The sequence below is a fragment of the Rhinopithecus bieti genome, unplaced genomic scaffold (assembly GCF_001698545.2).
Source record: "Rhinopithecus bieti isolate Rb0 unplaced genomic scaffold, ASM169854v2 scaffold_64281, whole genome shotgun sequence".
In the NCBI taxonomy this organism is placed as follows: domain Eukaryota; kingdom Metazoa; phylum Chordata; class Mammalia; order Primates; family Cercopithecidae; genus Rhinopithecus; species Rhinopithecus bieti.
In genome coordinates this window covers 509,125-515,517 of record NW_016824829.1, presented here as the reverse complement: position 1 = coordinate 515,517, position 6,393 = coordinate 509,125, and positions in this window count along the sequence as shown.

The following is a 6,393-nucleotide window of genomic DNA, read 5'->3' as shown; positions in this document are numbered from 1 at the left end:
TGTGGAGAAATAGGAACACTTTTACACTGTTGGTGGGACTGTAAACTAGTTCAACCATCGTGGAAGATAGTGTGACAATTCCTCAAGGATCTAGAACTAGAAATACCATTTGACCCAGCCATCCCATTACTGGGTATATAGCCAAAGAATTATAAATCATGCTGCTATAAAGACACATGCACATGTATGTTTATTGCGGCACTATTCACAATAGCAAAGACTTGGAACCAACCCAAATGTCCATCAGTGACAGACTGGATTAAGAAAATGTGGCACATATACACCATGGAATACTATGCAGCCATAAAAAAGGATGAGTTCATGTCCTTTGTAGCGACATAGATGCAGCTGGATACCATCATTCTCAGCAAACTATCGCAAGAACAGAAAACCAAACACTGCATGTTCTCACTCGTAGGTGGGAATTGAACAATGAGAACACTTGGACACAGAAGGGGAACATCACACACCGGGGCCTGTTGTGGGTTGATGGTAGCGGGGAGGGATAGCATTAGGAGATATACCTAATGTAAATGACAAGTTAATGGGTGCAGCACACCAACATGGCACATGTATATATAGGTAACAAACCTGCACTTTGTGCACATGTACCATAGAACTTAAAGTATAATAAAAAATAAATAAATAAATAAAAGAAAGAAACTCAGTTTGACTATGGGCTATGTTTCTTACTAGTTATTTTAACTCGGACAAGTCATTAGCCTGTCTGAAGCCCAATTTTTCATCAGTAAAGTGAAGCTGTTAATGCACTAATATCTTCCACATACCTTTTGGGGTACAGTGATCAAGTTTGATAACATGTGAAAATATTTATAAATTATAAAATATTAGCTATTATATGCTGAGGAAAAACAGCATATATTCAATTATAAATTTCTGCAGCTGGAATTTCTTACACTAAAACATTTTAATGTTCCATAAAAATCCCAGCTTCCACCTGCAAGACTCTCTGGCTTTACTACACAGGGTTACATTTTAAAGATAAAACCATTCCCTAATTATGGTTGCTTGCTACATTATAAAATTAACTGTTTTGCTTTAGTGCAGAGTTGAGCAGCTGGTTCAACCTTAATTCTTTTTACTCAGACCACACACTGTGGCATAATATCCTTCATTTTATTCCAGTGTTTCACATTAATTTTATACTTAATTGTCCTTTACAGTATTTCTGTGTTAAAAAAAATTTTTGGAGGTTAAGTGAAGCATATTGTAGAACCAGGGGCCACCAAACAATCAGAACCTTCACTTTTCCTAATGAGTCATTCAACAATACTGTAAAAATAAAACTGTTCAACATCAAAGCTGAGATTTTAATTTAAATTATTTATAAAGCAGAAGGGAAGGATTAGGTATTGCTGAAACAAAAAGATTTTGCACTTGCAGTATGTTAAATGATTTTACATGCACAGTATGTTTTTAAAAGTTTACTGATCCCACATTTAGTAATAAACTCCATGGGATGTCTGGCAGAAATCCCCCGCCACAACAGTTTACGCCGACCATCTGTGTCTGCAAGAAGCTTCCAGATATTCTGCCACCTGATTCACTGTCCCAACTCTTCTCACTTCTATTCACAGGCTTCTTTTAATTTTCATCATATACTATATCTACCCTGAGAGGAAGAAAATATTACCAAAACAGTACAGTGTTACATATTTCTGAAACCAAAATAAAATGGGAGAACTTTTAACAACCAATTCAATTTGTAATGGATTGATGAATCTCTTGCTCTTCAGAGTGCGGCTGTATCAGTAACACAGAATATCACAGAAGGAAGGATCTTTACAGACTGTCTAGTTCACTGCCTTCCTTTGACAGATAAGGAAACTGAGGCCCAGTAAGTCAGATGCTTGCCTGAGGCTCCACAGACTGATGCCAGGGAGCAGGGAAGAGAGTGTGGGGTGCAGTTGACCCCCCAGCATGAGCATTTTTCAACGTACCATTCAAATTTAGCTGTCCTACATCACTAGTGACTGCCTTGGTTCCAGATCCAAAGACCAGCCTATCGATTCCCAATCTGGCTTTGGAGAGTAGACCTACCTAATAAGAAGGAACAAATTTACAACTAAGGAAAGGCTATCTGCAAAGGCCTCTTTTCACTGACCCTCAGCACCAAATCTCCCCTTATCCAGTGCCTCCAAACTCTTGACTCCAGACCAGTGGAAGGCACACGAGCTTTGGCATTGAGACTCCAGAGTTTCAAGTCTCAGTTCTGCTCTTCAGCTCTCTGCCCTAGGGCATGTGGCTAACCACTCTATGCCTCCATTTCCTTCTTTCTAAACTAGGCTTAACACTCTCACTTGTTAGGGCTCTGTGAGATTTTAATGAGACATAGTTTTGGAAGCCTTATGTGTAAGTAGTCAGTGGCTTAATAGAACCACAGGAATTGTCATAGGCATTAAGGAAATATCTGATTGAACACTACAAAGGCAGTTCTAAAAATTCTGTCGTTTCTCAGTGTTTGCAAGAGAGACAATTCTGCGATTTTTTATAATCTCACTACTACTCTCTACTCCAGCATTCATTTACCTAAAAGAATTAGGGCCTATTATGTGAAAAAATAACAACCCATTGCAAGACTGCTTCTGTAGATAATGATCTCGATGTAAGAGGGGCAGAATAAGTCAATAAATCTGTTTCCATATCTCACCTGTTTGCTACCTGGATATTGGCCAGGCTACTCTTGGGGATCCCCAATTATTTGCAGATTGTTCAAATCTCTCCTGGGGCCATAAATACAAGAAGGGGAGTCTACAACTTCTCTTTGTAATTTAAACTAAAATCAAAAAATTTTTCACTATAAACAGTTGAGTAACCCTGGGTCAGGGGTGGTGAGGATGCTTATTGCTAAGGAAAGCAACTTCAACTTTGACCTGTACTCAAAATTAATCCCATCCATCGTCACTCATTTTAATACTCTAGTATTCCATGTTAAGGTTGGTGAGTACTTACAGGTTTAAGAGCAGCTGAATGAAAAGAGAAAGTTGAGTTTAGAAATACAGTAGTTTCTACTTATACGCAGTTTTGCTTTCCACAGTTTCAGTTACCCACAGTCAATGGCAATCCTAAAAGACTATATTGAAAATTCCAGAAATAAACAATTCATAAGTTTTAAATTGATAGCTCTTCTAAGTAACATGATGAAATCATAAGCTGTCCTGTTTCATACCACTTGGGACAGGAGTTATCCCTTTGTCCAGTGTATCCATGCTGTAGAGGCCACCCATCCACTAGGCACTCAGCAGCTCTCTCTGTTATCAGATCAACTGTTGCAGTATCTGAGTACTTGTGTTCATGTACCCTTTATTTTAATTAATAATGGCCCCAAAGCACAAGAGTAGTGGTGGTGGCATATTGTTATAATTGTTCTATTTTATTATTAGCTATTATTAATCTCCCAAGGTGCCTAACTTATAAATCAAACTTTATCATAGGTATGTATGTATAGAAAAAAAAAACATGGTATATATGTGATTTGGTACTATCCATGATTTTAGGCATTCACTGGGGGTCTTGAAACATATCCCCTTCTAAAAGAGGAAACTGCTATAGCCAGTTCGTATCTGCTGCACAGAGGAAGTCTATTAAACACACTTCTAATATTCTGTCATCTTGAACTTTTATAGGTCCCTGGATTTAATGATTAAGATTTTGCCACACTGAAAATTGTGGCAACGGTTGTAGTAATTCCAAATTAAATTAGTGCAAACATAGTAAAGAGAATTGAGAAGAGAGCTAACTAGCTAATGAATAATTTTATGAAGTGTCAGAAGCAGCTGACAAGAAAATAATATTAATTAATACCAACTGGCTTCTTAAAACATATCTAGCAGCCCCTCTTGGGATACGTGATTACTGGGTCACAGCCCACAGATTCACGTGGCATTTGGAGTGAGTCCTGCATCTCTCAACATTCTGGACTGTGAAGAACCCTCAGATGGAGCAATGATCTCACTCAACGTAAATTGTGCCAACCCTTGGGTAACTCCCCCATCCTGTATTCTCTGGAGAGATGCCACCTCCCAAAAACCGTGGAATGTAACACATTAATGTCTCAGAAGATGGGAGGTAGAGGGGGGGTTGTAGATTTTCTCTGTTAAAATGTTAATACAATTATATGAGTTTAAATGTTTAAAGGAAGATAATTAGGACTTTTCAGGGCAAGTTGATGATTTTCTTTTTTTCTCAATAACTTCTTTAACTAATTGCAAAAGTAATGCCCATTTGGAGGTGATAGAAAAAGAAGTGCTTGCTTCAGCAGCACATATACTAAAACTTTAACAGTACAAAGAAGAATTAGCATGACCCCTGCACATAGATGACATGAAAATTTGTGAAGCATTACATTTTTTTAAATAAAAAATAAATTAAGGAAAAACCCAAAGAAATGAAATTAAATTCACCAATAATCCCCTCCATTTTGAAATGACCATTATATTAATTTATTATGAATTTGGCAATGTGGAAGTTGAACCAGGACTACGATGACAAGACTCGGGGCAAGAGGAAAACTTTGGCTAAGCCAGAAACACAGTGATGCTCGGGGCAAGAAGAAAAGGGGTTAAAAAAATTTTTTAAGAAACCTATAAACATTAAGGATTATTTTGGTGAAAACTAGGTAGAACATTGTAAGGGTGGTGCACATCCTCATTGTCACACTAGACTAGCTCACAGGGGCAGAAGCTGAGATTCACCTTTGCAACACAGCACCTAGCACACCTGGAAGGAAGAAGGGAACTCCTTGCTATCATTCACCCCAATCAGACTCTCAGGCAGAACTTGCCTGTGTGAGAAACAGCTTGATTTTACATCACTAAAGCAGAGTCCTTGGGATTTGTCCATTTAAGATTCATATTCTACACATTTTTTGCTTTCTCAGTCCAGAACATCTTAATACATAACATGTCTGTCCTCAGAGCAGTCCTGTAGTCCTTCTACTCTCAGGTTCAGATGACATCTCTCCCTTTGAGGTATCACCCAGAGCCCTCCCGGAAGTTGAATTTTATGTACATCAAATACTTCCTATTTTAAGTCAGAAAATCACAAACATACTCCACAGTTGAGGAATATTTGTTCAGCTATTTTCCCACAATATAGTAGCTTGCAGAGAGAAACAGATAGTGGTGGTCAATTTCAGTTCAGTTCACTGCAACAAATATTGATTATGTGTCACGTGTCAGCAATGGTCCTAGGTATGAGTATATAACAATAAAGACGTTCTCCCATCTTGAAACTCTCACAGTCTGTAGAGGGGAGACAGACACAGAAATTATTTTTGTACAGTTGTTAAGTGTAAGTGTCTCTGGTACACGAAAGAAAGAAGAATCCTGTATTCCTTTCAATTAACTTTCCTCTACTCATAAAATTTACCCCTCAGTTTGTTTGTTTTGGGTTTTGGAATTACTTTTCATTCAATAAGCACCTATTACATATGGTTGTCATTGTATTAAGTGCTTTGTAGATATTGTCTCAACTCTAACAACCCTGTGAAATGAACATTACTTTTCACATGCTTTAAGCTTTATTGAGGCATAATTGGCAAATTTAAAAATTGTATCTATTCAAGGTGTACACTGATGCACATATACCTTGCACATATTTGATATGATGCACATATACCTTGCAAATATGTGCATATGATTTGATGCACATATTTGATACACATATACTTTGTGAAATGATTACCACAAGCAAGTAATATATCCATCACCTCATGTAATTACCTTTGTGTATGCATAATGAGAAGACTTCAGATGCCTTCTTTTAGCAAATTTCAAGTGTATGATACATTATTAACTATAGTCACCATGGTGTACATTAGGTCTCCAGCACTTATGCATCATAGAATTGTTCATTTGAACCCTTTGACCAACATCTCTCCATTTCCCCTATCCCCGGGTCCCTAGTAACCATCATTCTTTCTCTGCTTCTATGTATTCAACTTTTTTAGATTCCACATATAAATGAGGTCATGCAGTATTTTTGTGTGTGTCTGGCTTATTTCACTTAGCATAATGTATCCCATATTCATCTATGTTGTTGAAAATGGCAGAATCTCCTTCTTTATTAAGGCTGAATAATATCACATTGTGTATACATATATATACACACCACAAATTCTTTATCCATCCAGTCGACACTTAGGTTGGCTTCAAATCTTGGTCATTGTGACTAAAGCTGCAATGAACATGAGAGAACAGATACCTTTTCAAGGTATTGATTTCATTTCCTTTGGATATGCGCCTGGAAGAGGGATTGCTGGATCATATAGTAGTTCTATTTTTAATTTTTGAGGTATCTCCACACTGTTTTCCACAATAGTTGTACCAATTTACATTCCCACCAACAGTATACTAGGGTTCCCTTTTGCTC